Genomic DNA, 19,789 nt, shown 5'->3' with positions numbered 1-19,789 from the left:
AGGCAGGATCTTTCAAAGGATATGCTCCACAAAGATTGGATTTCAGAAGATCAGAGATCTCAGCTGAGCCTGCAACTCCTTCCAAAAATGAGATGGTCTGGCCAGAGACCAAAACAAATTGTGCATTCAGGTGGTCCACATCAACCCATGAAGTCGTACATTTTCAAGGTTAGAGCCAGGGAGCAGCTCTCACATATAGAGGAGTGCAGCAGTGGAACAGTGGGAAATGTTTTTTTTTTTTATTTTACTTCCGAAAATACTCACTAAATACTCACATAAAACAATGAAAAGTATGAAGTTGTCAGGAATAACAACAAAAACAATCTGTCACTTCACCATCAAACCTTTACTGCTTGACGCCTTTCCTGTCACAGTTTTAGATTTTGCTTGAATATAATAAATCATCTTCTGGCTAAAATGTCACTTCTGAAAGAGGAGTGTCGCTACAGGTTTTTGTTTTCTCTTAAGTAATGCAGGAAATAGAATATGCCTGGTATACTGTAGTCTAAATGTATCACGATTGATTACTTTATGTCTGTATATTTTAAATAAGGAGCACACAAACAACACCAAAGCCCAGAAAAGTCAGACTCACAGATTCTTTTTCTTTCTGCATGTATCATACGGTGGCAGTTCAGTATTTATCTGATGCAAAAGTATGTTTCCCCTCTGGTTTTCTTTGCACGTCAGTCTAACACAGTTTGGTCGTATCTGCGGCTTAATGGAGAGATGATTCATTTGATCAAATATGGAGCAAATGATAAATGTAAACCTTTAGATTTTATGGTTTGTATTTTGATTACGAGTCACACATCAATGTAAGAGTCCCTTGGAGAACAGTTTTCTGGCATGAAGCCATCAGTTAAGTGTCATCTTTAATCATTTCAGCACATAATTCTGCTCCGGTGTTCCATCAGTGCTGTCCGTCATCTCCTTCAATTTACCCCCCGGATAGGAAGCAGTTGATCGTGGCCACGACAGAAGCTGGTTGCGGTGAAAAGTTCTAGTGCATTTTCCCAAGTGGCGCCATACGGCACTCGACACATGCCGCACGCTGGGTGTGGAAAGTCTCTTTCAAGTCGCTGGAATACCGTATCGTGCTCAATGAGGCAAAGTGTCCCTCAGAATAAGACACTTGATAGAATTGGATCCTCTCATTTTGTACCAAACAAGAACAAAGCTCAGGCTTGGTGGGGAAACTCACAATATAGTCTAACCTTGAGACGTGGACACCAACAGCCTGCCCTCTTTTACATTATTCATATGAAAAATACAATTTTCACTTATATTTTATTCATTGGTTTGTCCTTAAACAATGGGACGTCCTGGTGTGATTTTGACAGGGGTGTCTGACGCAGAGAAAAATGGATGAGAGAGAGAGAGAGAGGGAGTATTATTACTTTCACCTGTGTTATTGATCGAAATTTAAGAAGAGCGGCTAAAAGAATAGATTTGTAATAATAACTTCATCAATCACCAATGTCCTTTCAAGTTGTTTCATAAAGTCCTTCATAACAGTCTCAGAGGGCATCTTGAAAACATGTGTATGGATATTTAAACCAGTCCTCTGCTGCATATGAGCCCACAGGACTATATACGTTTACTACCTGACAGCTGCTGTCAAAACGTTGTATAGGAACATACAGTATGGTGATTCACATGTTTTATTATTTCTATATTTACATATTATACTGTATATGTTTTTAATAAATACATATCAAATAGACATAACCTCAATGGAAAAAATCTGTCTCATACTTATTTGCATTTAAAAATAAATAAGATGGCACTCTCTAATGGATTATGTAATATTAGTTATATTATTGAGATACTTCCTAAATTACCTAAAACATATTTTTATACTTTAAAAATGACAGTAAAAACTTTCACAGAGGTTTGTCCGACTGTGTACATTTTTGGTTTTGCAACGGTAACATGTATCCCTTATGTAGGGTATAGCGTGTCACTGCAGTCGCTGTAGTATTGTTTAAAAAAATACTTTGTTGTGGTAAATGGTAATAATAATAATAATAATCTAACCAAACTGACCTTGAGTGCTTCTAGCTGCCTGCAGCTTTACATCAATCATACTGTGAGTAATGACTCCTTATTCTTAATAATCTTTTGCAAAAATGATCCAAAACCCATATTTATTCTAGGTTGTTCATTAATGTAGCCAAGTGAGATGAAGACACGAAATGAGAAAGCAACAATTAGCTCCATTGGGACGTGTTAGAGCCCAGAGGAATAGAGCAACTCAGTCACTATTATTGAAGTTTGGCTGATTATGAATAAACTGTAAATGATGGGAAACAGCTTCCTTTGTAAGAGTTGAAATAAAGCAATGTCATCCTTCACTAACTCTCACTGTTTCACTGTGAACAGATTGGCACACGACGTCTTCATTAGAGACTTTGAAATGCTGCAATTTTGATCTGTTTAAGTGCTTAGAAAAACATCTACATTCATTAAGTTTATTATTCAGTCTGCTGCGGAACTGTTTTTGCTCGGAAAGAACAATGAAGGCGTATGTTTGTTTGATGGAACACCATTATTTTTTCAGATTTCTTTACAGGGCTTATCACGTCAGCATTTTTTAGTTCATCCCTAACGAGGGAAATGAAAGTACAGTGATTAATTCCACTGAAATTAATGAATGAATGAACGCCACCTAAGTCAATTAGCTTCTTTTTTTTAAAATTCCTCCATAGTTTCTAAAACAGATGGTACGGGAAGTTTGTCCAGAGACCTTCCTTTGTACCATAGCTGCAAATTGGGAAGTTCGGGTGGTGGCATTTACAGGTCTGTTAAAAGACAGGTTGACTTTCAAAGCCAATAAACAGGGTAATATGCCAGATAGGTAAGCTGCAATACCAGCTGTCAGACACAAGAAGAAGAAATCTCTCAGTTGACGACTGGCACAGGACAAAGTATTCAGCCCGAACAGATCTGTCTTCAGAGGAAACTTAAATCTATCAGAAAACATCCGTTAATAAGGTACTCCACCAGAAAACTTTTCTTTTTTCATCAAGTTACAAAAAAAACACAGGATCACCCCAACACTGTCTTTAAGGCGTAGCCAAGACATCCCAATTACCGAGCTAATTGCCAATGTTATTTACACACCTTCTCCCTCAGGGCTTGTCAGCAACTGTGCAACTGGATTCACTCCTCATGCATTTAACAAAATTACCATATATGGATTTTTATGGCCTTTTCTCATGTTGTATATTTTTGTGTTAACATAAGATAGTGAAGCCAGTAAATCTAACTAACTGAAAGGCCTGAGTCTGCTGATGTTCTAAATCATTTTTAATCTCAAACAAGAATAGCACTGTGGTGTAAACCTGTGCCAGGGCTGGAGAGTCCTACACTTCATTTTCTAGTTTTTAATAGAAATAAAAAAGGAAGAAGCGAAGCCCCCCACCATGTGAAAATCGGTTGTGTTATTTTTGTACAACAGATAAACATACACACAGATGTTGGTGAGATCAGAACCTCTTGGATGGAGGTAATAAAATCCTGCTCATGTTTTCAGGCCACTGTGAAATAAGTCTCACAAATACTACATTGCATTTTACTGTATGTAAAATAACTCTGGATATACCGATACAGAGTTTTACATACTATGCACATATATTAAAATGTCAGTGTCATTCAACACCAACAACAAACAATTGTATAAACATTTCTCTTTCTCCTGTCTTTTTTTAACCATCCAGTCATGTCAGCTCTTGAGATCATGTTAGCAAATCTGCATAGTCAGTCATCCATCTACAGAGGCTTCAGGAGCTTAGCTGCAGCTGTATTATTTGTGATTGAATGTTTGAGTCTCCTGCAAACTAGGATCTGAGCCCATTCAGTGTTTGCTTTTTCATTCAGATGAAGCTTGCTGAACAGACTGTCAGACATGCTGGATTAAAGATAAATCCATGCATGCGCCTCCTAACTAACAGTCAGACTTCTACCTAGCAGGAGGACGACGCTGCCCAGTTAGATGTCATGTACACTGTGCTGCCACTGCAGGGGGGGGCGGGGGATAAGTTTGTTTCTTGGCAGAGGATACCGCAGAGTGTGGAACATTTAATGGTTTGTTGTTATGATGAGCCGACGCTGTCTGTAGGTGGATGATTGCTCAGGAGAAACTTTAAACAGTTCATTCAGTCTTTTACAGTAACTAGACAGGTACGCCTACACAATAAAGAACCTTGCATCCACTGCATCTACTTTACAGCTTGATGTAATTGTTGCATCAAATATCTGAACGCTTTTCTAAACTGTATTTAGTGCTATTTCAGCAGTTTTCTATCGGAAAACCCTTGAATCTCTACCTCTTGTCCATTTAACAGTTATTTGAGGTTTATTTTTCTTGGCATTGTGTCTGCAAATAATTGGCAGTGTTTGGCGAACGCTTCATTAATGGCACACAGTCCAGATGTGTGTTTCACTGACATTTATTTCTGTAGAAGTGAGGATTTATTTTCCATGATGTAAGCAACATCTATCTGACAATACAGGAGAATGTGTATCATTACCCAGTGAGTGCATGAACCCGTCTTATGCTGGAATAATGTAGTCGTTGTGTATGTTTTCTGTCATAAGATTCAATACTCTGAAGCTTATTCGGTGAACATATAAAAAAAACAACAGGAGGAAATAAACCTTTACTCGTATTTATTTTCCGTTCAACTTAGAGGAAGTTCATCTCTCCGGAATCAATTTGAATTAAGTTGGACAAAGACCCCCCCCACCCCCCCCACCCCCCCCCCCCCCCCCCCCCCCCCCCCCCCCCCCCCCACCCCAAGCACACCAGTGGAGGGGGAAAAAATTGGACTTTGGGATAAAAGCAATTCATTAAAAAAAATCCCTTGCAAAGTTACATCTGGGACAAGGCTCCTTGATTCTATTAGGAACATCTGAGTGCTGCACTTTCCATTTATCGAAATCAGCCTCCATTGCCCTTTTTTGTGGTCACAAGTGATGAATGTAAACATCTCGGTGAAGGATTTAGATGCACTCCACATACTGCCGGTCTGATAGAGTCACTCTGCTGGGCGAGGGGTGGGGGGGGGAAACGCTGTTTAGACAAAGGGAAGCGACAGGACTGCGCTCATCAGTAGCTTCAGTGATCCAGCTAAGTCAATCACAATGTAATTGTGCCTGTGATCCAGTGGATGGGGCTGAAGCATTAACCACACGGTGTTGTTCTGCTGTTCTGTTTATGACACAGCGTGTCTAATGATGAAGTCAGGGACTTGCATGACGACGCTGATTGCAAATTGAACTGCAGCTCACACCAGATACCTTAAATCAGATTACCAAGCGGCTAAGGTCTAGCTCGCTGCCTGCTGATGTGTGGTTTGGTGTAATAGTCGAGCCGCATGTGAAAGTGGAATAAAAAAACAAAGGAAATGAGGTGGTTGTTCGACTATTCTCCTAAAAAAATACAGTTTCCACACGGAGAACTCCTGCATTGTTCCACCACACTGGAACCAAGTACTGCAAAATCCAGATCCACAAACATCTTCAGAAGGTGTTTTAAGGGGGTGTCTCTGTAAATGTATCACAAAAACCACAGGTATTACTCTGGAGATTTCAATTCCTCTTCACGCATAAGAGAGCAAGAAGAGGCACTTTTTTTTTTCCAGCTTTGGCAGGGGCACGTCTGTCTTTTCTTTTTTCTCTCTGTATTCCCTGCTGCCTGAGAAGTCCTGATAAGACGCACACACACACACACACACACACACACACACACACACACACACACACACACACACACACACACACACACACACACACATATCTGGGGAGGAGTAACCTCATGGTGAGGTGGGTTTCGAGTTGTTTGATGGAGAGGCTGATTACCTGTTTTCGGTTTTTTTTTAATTATTGTTTTTCTAACTCTCTGGTGTTGCTATCAAACACCTTTTAGCCTTTGAGGTGGTAACAGTGGTGCCATCCGGCCTTTTTATCCTGCCAAACCTCTGTGTACGATGGTGGGGATTAAATGATTTCTGTCATTGTGTTACTGGCAGACACAAAATCTGCTCCCAGCCCAGCTACTTTCAGGCCATTCTCACTGGTATTGAGTATTTCTGCCTCCCTAGATCTGGGAATTTATTCATTTTTCTTAAAACCTGTGTGAAAATTGCTGTGTGAAACACTCGATTGCAGTAAAAATCTAAAAACATTAATTAGAACCTCAACTGAAATATCATTCTTTTTTGTGCTCGACACTCTAAAGTGTAACGGCCCATTATGAATCAGCAGCACGCGAAACCATCGCTCACAGCTTCAACTTAACTACTGTAATTGTCAGATGCTGGTGAAGAGGCTTTAAACACTTTTCAATGTGATTGAATTAAACAATTGTTTGAAGATTATGTTACCACAGCATGAGGTGGCGATACCATTTTCACAAGTTAGAGTTAAGACTTGTAAAATAACTTTTTTTTCGTTGCAGTGATGTAAGAGACATTTCAGTCAGCATTAAATGAACAGGCTGGCACTATAGTCTATATTTTCTCAGCCCACAAAAAGACAGAACCCGACAATGTGACAGTCCATCCCCTCATATGTTTCTGACCTATTGTCTGTCTGCAGCACCGAGCCCATTAGTTCCGCTCGGTTTCCAATTGATCACAAACATTCAATCTGTATAAAGGAGCAGCAATGCACCTCTGGACACTAGTTTTCAACAATGATCACTCAGACAGGAGTAAATAGTGCTGGGGATTCTTTTCATTTACACATTGTGTGGAGGAACATGTCAGCCGGTGCAGCAGTGTGGATTCACTGATGTATTTTTCATATATTTTGGGCAACAATGGAGGTCAACGGCACAGAGGAATAAGTTACATAAGGGTTGGCTTCACAGACAATGTGTAGTCTGAACACTGACGATGACAGCTTAAGAATTCCTAATGAGTTGAGGACTTAACTTTTGGTTGCTGGAGTGTGAAGTATTAAATCCTCCAGCTGGATTTTAAGCTGTTTTCAGACATAAATTCTGGAAAATTGGGCAGGAAACGTGTCTTTATACATATGTAGAACGCCTCAGGAGATTGTCTGGGTCAATAGGAAAATGGTGGCGTCTGTAGCGCGTGCAGGAGGAAGGAATTAGCCTTTAAATTCTGTTGCAGAAAGGACGTAGTTTTTGTTTACAGCACGTTGATACCCCGGCATCAGCACTTAACGCAGAAAGCTCTCAAATCCTGTTGACTTTACCAGTTTGCCACATGTAGTATGACAACTCTTTTTCTTCCTCACACGTTTGTCTTCTTCCAGTTTTGTGACCATCCCGTGTGGGAAACATCATCAACACATCACACGCTCACTGTGAATTTCACAGAAATTGAAAGTTCCCTGTTATTGCCCAATGTGATATTGAGTCATTGAACTGTTACCTTGCTGTCGTCCTCCTCGTTATCCCTTTTTGTTTTCATTTGCATTCAAAAGCTTTATGCTTGAAGAGTTTTGGGGTCAAGGGCCTTTGTCTGTGACTTTGTATCAGTGTTGTTTTGTACTAGAGAAAAACACTTGGAAGCCCTCAGTCACTGGCTCGCAGAGGGAATACAGCCTCTCCGTTAGGGACTGAGCCAACTACCTTATTAATTAGCCTCCACAGCTTTAGGCCAACCTGCTAACCCATTTAATGAGTAAATAATTGCTTCGCAGGTCTTATGTCATCATGTCTTTTATTAATATGGGAAGTTATCTCAAAATTACTCTTGAACCCTCGCAGTGCCAAAACAAATTTGGAGCAGAGGGGGGAATTTGGCCCAAAGATCCAACTTTGGGCTTTAAATCTTGGAGGCTTTGTTCCAAAATAAGAAATCCTGATTTGATTCCTGAAGGACTTTTTTAAATAGTCGAAAGTCTTTTTGACAAGGGATCGTTATCAAATAATTGGAAGAGTACATCCAATTTAAATATCTTTCTAGAGCTGGGAGAGATAAATGTTTCTGGCTCCTTCACGGTTGTTTGCTCTTATTCCGCTACCTTGTTTTCACACATGTACACAACTGGACCACCATAGTTTTTTCTAATTTGAAAACACATTTTATTCACTTATTCCTTACACAAATAAGAACGATTCTACAAATTACACAACGTCAATTGCTCAGTGATAAATAAACGTTTCAGTCCCCAGGGTCACACTATCATGAAGAGCAGAGGTAAATCTACTAACTGATATATCGTTTTACATATCGACTCAACAGTGAACAATTCTCCGAGGCCTCAGTGGCTCCCTGCAAAGTGAGTAGCAGCCATTCCTGTCTGCGCTGAAAATCATTAGCCTGTCTTCCTTGGTCAATAGCTTGGCTGTGATTGATGTATAACAAATCAATGGAGGGTTTTATGAAGTTGATATCTTTGTTGCATTGTAGAAATGTTTTGTGTAGAGTGGTCGTCTTTATTTGTTACTACATGAGATGATTTGCGATCTGGGGCCGTTATAAAAAGAATGGACGATGGGTCATAAACCCCACTTCCTCCCTGTTAGTGGATGGGGCATGGGCCGAGCTAAAAAGTACAAAGTACACCTGAAATTAAATTTTCTCAAAGATGATTTCTGCCATTTTGGTTTGTTGTTATCACACTGATGATTCAAGTGTTAATGTTTATGCTAAGTTTGGTTTGAATTAGTTATTTGAAGCTGTAAAACATCAGGATGTATAGCTGAGACTCAGGACCACAGCTCCATCCCCAGATCGCTTCTGCACTGATGCAAGTGGCCCAACATGGTTTCGCTTGTATCTGCGATATTTTGGCTTCATTTCTGGAAAGTGGAGAAGCATCGTCCATCTTCATATGCAGTCTCTTTTTTTTAAGGAAAGCTACAATATTAATTTCACATTAGCTTTATTTATCATTTTATTGTTCTAATAAGGTGTTAATGTGACCTGTCATGGTATTCACACTGCACTGGACTGAATAACACTTTAATTCAAGGTGTTAAATTACAAATTCAACACCTGAGGTTACACAAAGTTTCTACTCTTGACAGAAAATGTGTAAAGAATCTGAAGGTTATTGTAAATCCATCTGTTTCCATCAGGAGAGCCTTTTGAAATGTGAACCTTATTAGCCAGTAACCTAATAACCACCAGTGGGTTTGTAAATTACATGGAGCAAATTATGCGGGAGAATGTGTTAATTAAGAACAATGCTTGTTCCTCGAATCTAAAACCATCTAATCCTCATCCTCTATAGATTAATACTTCATTCCGCTTCAAGGTCCATTCACAAACACTGGAAGGATCAGGGAAGTATTTCTTTACTGGTTGAACCTGACGACTGATGCCAAAAAAATGTATGCCTGTGTTCAGGCTGCACAGCGTTTCAGATGAATGTGTTCAATATTAAGTAAAATGCACAAACAAAACCTAGATTGCTGCTCATGCCATGCATCACCAGAGAGTGGCTCAGCTAATGAATCTGCTCAACTTAGTTTTTCCTCCTTCTGGCTGTAATTCAAATGTGGAAATTATGAGGAATGGAAAAAACACATCACGTCGAGCGATAGGACCTTTACTTTGACAAGCCGTGATCTGGAAGCGAGTATCATACATGCAACTGAGTGAGTTTAGATGAGGAAAAAGATTTTGAAAAGTAAATTCTCATCCAGCCTGACAGAGTTTTTCTGACGCAGTTTTGTATTCTGACCCCTCTGAACATATGACAGCGTGCAGTTAGTGATCATAATTCAACAGGAAGGCTGCTGGCAAGCTACAGCGTGTGTGTGGACAGTTGTGAACAGAAGAAGAAGCTCTTTCTCGGCAGTTCATGCTGATGTCTAACAGCTATGACAACAGCTGCTTTTTTGACTGGCTGGTTATGAAGCAATTTGTCAAAAATCTTGACAACTTAGACTCGAAATTCTGCAATAGAGGAATGCATGTGTCAACGCAGGCTTTGTAACGTAGATCGACGGAGACCAGTCGAGACGAGGTTATGGAGACTTGAGTTCAGTGAAAGAGTGAGTTCCTGACCTGTCCTGAAGCGCCGGACCTGCGGCTCTAAAGTTGTTTTGGTCGAAACTGCGTAAATGTCAGATGCATTCAACCCTCTGGAGTCTACAATCACACCAAATCATGCGTCTTGTGTGTGTTTAGGTACAATTAAAATACTATTTCAAAGTGAGAAATCAATAGTGCGGTCACATAACAACGTTTTATAAAACAAAAAGAAAACCAGGACTCTTTAGAGTTAAAATATGTTTCAGTTAATTCATATAAATTATTTAAATTAATGTTCTCAGTTTCTCAGACTAACAATACATTTGAGTTTCTCCAAAACCTCTGTACTTTGCTCTGACTGCACGTTAGGATTCTTCATTTGTCTGTTTGTTACCAGGAAATCAGCAGAAACGTGTCCGAATGTTGTAAGTTACCAGTTAAGAACGCAAATAAGTATATTTCTCAAAAACTTCCAAATTCTACTTTAAATACGTCATTTAGGTCCTGGGTGGTTCGCAGGTATGAAATTGTCTTTAACATATTGTAGGCAATTGGTTACTACTTACTACCAGTGATATATATTTTCTCTCTCTCTGTATTACTGTACTGTATCAGAATCACAATCTTTGAGTTTATTGCCAACTTCCACATACAACTAATTTCCTGTGGTGTGTTTGTGCAAGTATAAATATAAAATATTAATAATATAAAATAGGAAACAAAATTGAATATTAAAATATTACAAGCACCAGCGCATATTTACTATAATTGCAAGATCATCATTTTCAACAACTTTCATGGATCAGTAAAAAAATTAAATGACTGTGTACGTCAGCAGCATTGGCCACTTTCCTCTTTTTAATTAAACATATTTTTTGTATCTGGTCCATTACATTTCCTAGATGTTCAACAAGATGTCATTATTGATTTAGTGTGTGATGTGAATATTTCAGATTTTATAAAGTAGTTGTTTCTTAATGTCAGTCAAATACCATTACTCAGATAAATGAAGAAGAACAATATTTGTTGCAGTGTTGAACAAACAAACCTCTTGAACGCAGCCTTATTGGGATGTTTTTAGCAGGATTAACTTTCTGGCTGAAAAGTCATGTCTTAAAAGTAATGTTTCCCTTTGCTGTGTGTTTGAAACCACAACACTCTGGATGGTAAATTGAATACAATCAGCCTCAGTATCTGCTGAGCACTGACCACTGTTACCACTGCTTCCTAGAACACAAGCGGTTCAATTGAAGGTAATTAGAATCAATGTGGGAGGAATTATTCGGACGATTGAGACAAACAGCTAATCCGAGCTGCACAATTGAATTGTTTTGTTGGCAACGGAGCTTCCAATCAGCGTCGGACACCTCTCCTCTCCCCGCTGACTCCAGGTACCACAAGACAATGGATGCTCATTTGCTTAGTAAAGATTTTTTTTAACCCATGTTGATTTTCAAATTCAATTTAAGGCCAATTTCTTGCCCAGGAAAAGAAAAGGTCTCCTGGAGTGCTGAGAGTATTGTACTCCCTGTTTTGATCATTGTTTTCTTTCAGGTCCGAGAGAGAATTATTGATTCAGATTCAAATGAAGCTGTTGTGAAGGCATGAGGTCCATTTGTCGAAACTCGCCGGCGTGCATCACTCCAGATAATGAGGAATCATAATGAAGCATGTAAACTCTACGTTCCATCATCATCAGAGTTGTTATTGGTGGCATTTTGATTGGCACCTGTCGCAGAATCAATGGAAGTGACTTATATAAATGGGAGGGGAAGAAGCTGTGATAATTCTCTACCTCTGACTTTCATTTTTGCTCCAGACAATTTCAGGAGCCTAAATGAGCACATGTCAAACCATGTAATTTGCAGTTCTCACTCAGACACTCACACACCAGTGAAATAATGCATATTGTCATGCCGCGGCTGAAAATGAACATGTTTCAATCACCGTGTGTGCTTTATTCTCATTTTCACATGGTGGGAGTGTTCTTCCTATCAACCTGCTGCGCATAGAAAGTCTCTCTGGTCAAAGCACAGTGAATTCAGTTACACAAAAGAGCTTAAGCATACGTCCATATAGGTAAAAAAAAGAAGAAGAGGAGGCGTGCCGTTGTTGCATGAACCGCGGTGACGTGGCGTGCAGATGAAACAGTCGAGTTAGTCCTCCCATGAGGGGCTATCTCTTAGATCTTTAATTAGGCCAAGAGAAGACAGGAAAATGTAATCAATGCTCTTACCTCTGAGGTTTCTGTAGTGGGAATATGCAATAATATATATTCCCAGGGGGCAGTATTTTCATCAATATTCTCTTTAATAAAGCCTTTTTGTAATCATAAATATATGAGCGGCAAGTTTTAGCAATTCTGCACATCATCAAAACTGAAATTCTCTCATAGCAATTTTTGGAAAGTGTCTCTGCAGCTTCCCATAGGACGACACGTAATTAGTGTTAATTGTGAGGAGAATGACGATGATGGAAAACAACAATGGATGGTGACGTGCAATGTAACCGCTTTTTAACAACCGACCCATAACCAGCAGAGCGCCTCCTGTTCCACGCATTCTTTTATAGATCAACTAAAGCTGACACTCTTTTTGGGGAAAGGACACAGAAAGCCACTTGCTGTTTATGAGGATACGTCAAGGTTGTGTTATAGTCCTAATTAATGCGTGCAGAGGATTGAAGCCTGCATTTATGCCACAAGACATTTGGGATAACTTTAATTTATGGAGTACAGAGAGAGCTGGTGCTCTGACACAGGCAGCAGGGGGTCTTTGAAAGCGGGCGGCATTTTGCTGTGGAAGAGCTTTGAACATCTCTCCCTAAAGCAGGACAGGAATCAAAAGCAAAAGGCTAATGCGCCTTACGCACCACAGTGTTCCACATCCAAAATTGTCTCGAACTATCATTATCCATAACAAATCCTCGTTAGGTAAGATGCACGTCTGACTTGGCAACAGGCGGCTGGTTTTCCTGTTAGGTGCATGTTGATTATTACAAACGTGTCACCATTCAACCAGAGTCTTTCAGATTTGCACGGATTTAGCGGTAAAGTTAAATTTAGCTGTTAAGCCTGAGAGTGTTCCTGTTGTCTTGCCTCCAGCTCGGCACTGTTTGACCCCCTCACTTCCCCCCCGCAGTGCAACAAAGATGTTGTTGTTCTTGTCAGATGCTCACAGCAGCTAATTAGAGACGAACTAAATTGGTGAGAACCACTACCATTGCCATAGGTACTTACACTGGGGAAAAACATTTTTCCCTCTTTCAGTAGACATGTAAACAATATGCGCTTCAAACGATTCCCACAAATTTAAACCAAAGAAATCGAGGCAAAGTGTGGAAGGTAAAGTTATTTGATGGAGATCAAGGGCGCGGATCATGAGTTGCTTCTGCTGATGAGATCTTCTATAGAAGGAGCAACATCTCAGAGGATGGAAGTTTGGTTTACTCATGTAAACACTTGAACTTTCAAGGACTAGATCTCCAGTAATTGCACGTGGAACGAGATGCCCTTACTTCGAGAGCGCCAAATGTTTAATTTGGACACTGCGGTTGCACAGCAGCTCTTATTAATAGCAGGCAGTGCTGCTCACAGCCAAGGGAACCATTCATTCACATGGTAATTACGTGAACTTTGAGACAAAACTTGTGTTGCACTGTCAGTACATCCACACTACGGACAAAATGACTGCTGATGGCATCAGCGACAGTTATCTCCATGGTTTTGTAATGGAGAGAAACAAATTGAATAGCTGTGTAAATGAAACTGCAAGCAAACCTTATGATCTGTGAAATTTCAAATGTTGCCTTGTGGGGTGCAGCTGGTAACTGTTTTTATCTTGATAAGCCCGAGGAGTTAAATACATTTCATTAGGGCCTTTTTTACATCGACTCCAGCTGAATACGGCCAAATGTTTCTGTCTCCGCCATAAAATCAGCGCCTTTATTAAAATGTGTTTTCCCTTCGGCCCATTTCTCTCCTGTTTGGACGGCTTGAGAATATGTTTGGATGAACCGGGAGTAAAATCACCAACCTCTGAATTTCCAGTGTTTGGCACCGTCAGCCACAGTCTTCTGTTGTTTTTACATTTTGTTGAGCTTTGTGTTGTTTTAGGAAAACGGAAAGTCACAGAGTCTGTTTGCTAATGAAGGTCTCTGAGATCTGATGTTGATACATCACATCACATTACAGATAGAGCAGAGCAGTCATTTAACTTATCTTCTGTTTTACAACTGCTAGAGTTAATGATGAGATCTCAACAAACCAAACCAAACCAACCATTAAGATTCAAATCTTATGTATGCATGCCTTGTCTGTGTCTTTGATTAATATTCGATAAATGTTTATTATATATTTTTTATAATATTGTTTGATTATTACAAACAAATATAGGCTAATTTGCTTTAAGAGTTATAAAAAATAGTAAATTAACCCTTCGTAATTACCTGCGTTCATAATTAGATGTGTCTTAATAGTATGTCATACTCTCATCTAAATTACAATTATGAACATAATCTATTTTAACTCACAGATCACCGTATTGTCCTCGTCCATAATTAAAACTGTTATTCACAGTGCAGGTGGGAGAAAGTATGTGAGCCCCTCGGCTAATGACATCAACATAACCTAATTGGAGGCAGGAATTAGCAAACCTGGAGTCTAATCAATGAAACAAGATTGAAAGTGTAGGTTCGTGCAACACTTTGACTTTTGAAATACACTCAAACATTTTCAGTCGATTTAAATTGAGCGAAGAAAATATCCCCTGATATGAACCAGGCCTCGCGAGGAAAAGATCTCGAGCTAAACTGGTGTAACGACCCAGGTGTGAGCGGTAAAGTTCTTCAGGGGATCTTACGGGATAGACCCTAAACATCGACGTTAATGTTAAATAGAATGGATTCAAACTATTCTGCCATCAGTCAGAAAACAAACCTTAAACTAATTCTACTAACGACTTGAACCAGCAGTGGAATGATCTGTGAGAAGTGAGTGTTACATCAGAAAGAGTTGGTCCGTTAGTGAAAACAGTGCACTTACATCTTATATGAAGGGATTCAAATATATGTGTTACCAATATATTGGCCGATTTATATACTGTATATTAAAAAAACTGGAATTAAAAAGTTATCCTAAGCTGTTGTTAGGTAAGGCTAGATATTTTACAGTTTAACTATAAACTTTATAATGATAAAAAAAATAATATATGGAATATATTTTTTTAATGTAAAATTTAAACATCATTTTTTCTGCATTGTTTATTCTGTAAAATAAGCAAAAATAAATGCAGGTACTAAAGTGTCCATATCAGCTATTTCTTATCAGCCAACAGATAAATGAGTTGCACTTTAGTATTTTTCACCACTTCTTTTTAGAAATGGGTTTGATGGTTTCGCCTTTGGCAGAGTGTCGTACAAACTACAGAACAATCGTGATTCCTCCCAGGAAGTGAGTTCATCTCAAGTTGTTTATTTGTCTCCGACCTACAGTCACGTAAGGGGGCTCCTTGTTAGGTATGCTGCAGTGACAGTGTCTACCTTTGGGCTAAAGTGTTTCATGTTTACAGAAATAACTTCAGTTCTTTCCTGCCTGTGGGAAGTGTGATGTGTATTCTTCAATGAAGCAGCGTACCCTCTTTAAGAGAAAGATTTCTTTCCTTACCTCCTAGCTTAGCTTATTGTGTATGTGTGTGCACCACACCTCCTTCACCATCTATGAGTCGTTTGAGTATTTTTATCTGCAGTTCACGATGGGAGTGAGGCTGCTCGACGCCCACGCAGCCTCGCTGACAGCCTTCAAACTAGGCAACAGCACTGAAGCCCAAATGCACTACCTCAGTTTGTGTCAGTGCAACATACCTTCTTTGACAGTGTTATAGCAAATGGACGACCACCACACACACACACACACACAGACACACACAGACACACACACAGACACACCTCATGACATCAAGTGCTGATGGTGCGGCTGCAACCGAAAACTGCTGAAAAGTGACCCCGGCTTCGCCCTTGTCACCGACTTGGGGGTAACAAGTGAATGGAAATTGGTTTTACCTGAGTCAGGTAATCATTACTAAATGAATTTGCTCCTGAGCCAAGGGTATAAGTGGGATAAATATATATCTCTGAGATGAATACAAATTTCACTTATGTAATGAAAGGCAGGCTGGTTATTGATTTTGGAGGTTACACTCTGCATGCCTTTCATCACCGGCCTGTTCTACATTAGAATGATGGCTTTTCAATTTGGCAGGTGTTTACAGGAAGCTGTCAACAATTACATCCATGATGGTTTTAATGTTTTGTTATTTTTCCCCCGTCCTCCAGGTCCTTCCGTCCAGTGCAGATATGCAAATCATATTGCTTCATGCATGCATAATGAACATAAATGTGAATATTGTCACCATGTTGATTTTCTTCCATCCTGTGGCTTTGTGCACCGTCATCATCATGGCAGACACACATCATCTTCATTATCATCATCATCATCATCATCATCTCCACTGCCGTCGCTTGCCTCCTAATCATCATTATAATCAGAAATGTCACAATTATTGCTATTTTCATGCGCTAATAATGTGGCAGTGATTCATTTCTCCACGGTTCTGACTGTGTTCATTACGCCTCAATAACAGATGGACCCTGTTAACTGCACACGTCTGACGACTGCTGAAGTGTCGGCTTCAGCACACGGAGCAGCTGGGAGGACATGGCCCGTGTTTCGGAGCTGGTCTGTGCTCTTCAATAATTCAACCCTTCCAGCTGTCTCATATCAGGCCCAAAGCTCCGCAGCCTCCAAGCTCACATCACAGTTACACCCAGGAACTGCAGCGGTCCAACTATAAATGGACCGTTGCACCAGTGTTGGTACTTAAACTCAAGAGGGCTCTTATGTGAGGCCTTATGCAAAACGTAACACTGACCTTTACTTGAAACTTTCCCATATTCCCTGTTCGGTTTAACCAATTCTCTTTAAAAATTAAAGATATTAGTCCTTTTCTCTTTTTTTTTTTTTTTTTAACTCAAGGACTTTTTTGTTACAAACGATATCTTTAATTATTGACTGGTGCCCTGAAGGCAAGTGGTTAAAAGACCCTTGAATTTATTTTTCTCCTATAAGCTTCCTGGAAAAAGAGAATGGATCTATGGATGTGGCATCCTGGTGAGATGAAAGTCTAATTATCTCTCAAGAAAACGAGTGGAAAGGCTTTTTAATTAGGACCCGACCGAATCCGCGCACTGAGAATTTGTACATTGTGATGGATGGTGTGTGCATCTCCTTAGTGACTGCAGACAGAATAATAATCTGACAAAGAGGGGTGGACTGTGTAAAGCACGGTGTCCAGTGAATAAGAAACCAGGGGGGAGGAAAGAGTTTGGTGGAACAGAGAGGGAAAAACCCAAGGTGGGGTTGACAGGGGGAATCGGAGGGGTGTGCTCAGGGGTGCAGAGGTTAGAGTGAGATTAAAAGAGGTGTGTGCGAGGCTTGATCACATGATTCATGAGGCCGACAGCAACGATAAGGACGAGCTAAGAGTTAGCGAGAGGGAAGGAGATTAAGAATAGGGAAGTAAATAAGACAGAGATGTAACGAAAGAAGGAAAATTACTGAGAGAAAGGGAGCAACAGAGCCCCGAGCAGTCGCCATGATTGGTCCTATTCCCAGCGCACAGCCGATTGGTTAGCCTTCTCCACACTCCCCTCTCCTTGGCTCTTACCTCCCCTCTCATCTCAGCAGGGGGTCCCACAGTCGCCAAGCCCCTTAATGCTCCCCTCCTCTCATCTGCTATGTGGCTGGCATGCGGAAGGCAAAAAAAAAAAAAAAAAAAATCACTATACAATCATAATCAATGCGTGTGCATGTGTAGGAGGAGGGTGTGGATTGAAAAGGTTTTCATGGTTTGCTTTTTTTAGTTCAGTAAGGAATAGAAGCGGCACGCTGTATGTGTAACGCACCTATGCAACAGCAGCCTAGCATGTAAATTTACCATCTAAAAGGAAACACGTGATAATGTGATTAACTCTGCGTTAACTCGATTATAGGCTTGAAAGAGTGAGATGTGAGCTGTGGCTACATTAGGTGTCCCTCAGAATTTTAATGCTTTAGGAAAACATCTTTTATGTATTCACAGCAGCTCAGGGGAAATACAGGTGATTCTCATTGATTCCAAATAAATTATGTTTTGTTGTAGGTTCACTCTCAAAACCAGCAGCTCATTGATTCCACCACGGCTTCTTTTTCCTCCTCGTCTAGCTCATTAAAAACTATTTAATGACCTTGAAAGAACTCCTCAACTGTGAAGCAGCAGAGAAGCATCATGTTTGATCCAACACACAGTCATGGCTGTTTTCTAGTTTACAGGTAGAAAAAACAATAATAACTAGAAGGGCACTCAGCAGAGGGCAAACCTCCGCCAAGGCACCACAGTCCACTTTTGTAACCACATTTAATCTGTAGATCCAGATTTTTATTTGGATTCGCACCAAATTGCTCATGAATAATAGTTTTCATCCAGATCAATGAGTTGTATATGTTGAAAAACATATTATTCATTGACCTGTACCACATCCTTCTACCGTGTTTCTAATGATCCCCTCTGTAGTTTTTACGTAATCTTTGTAACAAACATGCAAATGCCAATGAACGCATCACCTCCTTGGTGGAGGTAGATACAATAAATTCCGCGATGTTGTTTGGAATAGAATCTGTTTCCGCATTTCCACATTTGTTTCAGTGCATTAAAATGTGCAGGTGGTTCCCCCACTGTGACGAGCTGTGGACAGAATTTAAGGCTGTCGCTGTGTCAGTTAGGGTCGCGACTCTTGAGGGAACTGGAGGATGACTGGGTCCTTAGGATGCGAGGGTGATTAACGCAACATGAAATCTCGTGTAATCTAATCAAACGATATTTTATCTTGTCTAATTGTTCTGCGGATCCCTTCCTTATTTTGAACTAATGATAATTGTTCAGCCTCTAGGCTTCCTTTGATAAGTAATGAATCCAAACAGCCTGAAAATGATACAAAGAAAACGATCTCTGGATTTAGCGCGAGGTTTTCAGGAGTCGGAATCTACCTTGGGTTCACTTGCTTACCATAGAAACAGACAAGGAGGTTGTTACTTCCATTGTTTCCTTTCTGTCCTAATCTTCACACATTCACTCTGCTCTTCTAATTCCCTGGTGAGGACACAGTGACCTGCATGTGGCTGCACAGCCCTTTTGAACTCGTGAGGATAGATCAGTGGGATTCAGTGCAAAAGAAATTGTCGTTATTCTGCCTCCAGTCATTATAAGTACAATGTAACCATGATAGAGGTTATTTAATGGGCACTTCATCGCTAAAAAAACTATGAATTTAGCCTTTTACTGCTTTTATTCATTCAGATTTTATTTCCCTGAACAAGGTGTTCAACCTTAGCTGCTGTCTTGTCTCCCTTTTTGTTTTTAATTTCCTCTTCCAAGGAGTTTATATTTTCACCAGTGTCTGTTTCTTTAGTATAACAGTTATGCAAAACCTAGCTGATATCGCTTTGAGGCCATGGGGCATGAACATGTTATATTTTAGAGATCCAGTGAAAGAGCACTTTCTTATTGCTTTCCTTAAAGTCGACCTATTACGCTTCTGTCAGCGTTTCTTTCATAGCGTGTTGTATAGGTTTCATGTGTTTCAAAGGATCTGCAAAGTTAAAAGCTCCATTGAAATCACTGCTCCTGAATCTCCTCAAACGTCTCGTCAGTGGCTCATCCAATACTTGTCATGATACCACTCATTTGCATCATGCACGTCTACTAACAAAACCAAGAGAAGCAACAGGCCAACAT

The sequence above is a fragment of the Paralichthys olivaceus genome, chromosome 9 (assembly GCF_024713975.1).
Source record: "Paralichthys olivaceus isolate ysfri-2021 chromosome 9, ASM2471397v2, whole genome shotgun sequence".
NCBI classification, from domain to species: domain Eukaryota; kingdom Metazoa; phylum Chordata; class Actinopteri; order Pleuronectiformes; family Paralichthyidae; genus Paralichthys; species Paralichthys olivaceus.
The sequence above is the reverse complement of the archived record's forward strand: the minus strand, read 5'-3'. Positions refer to the sequence as shown.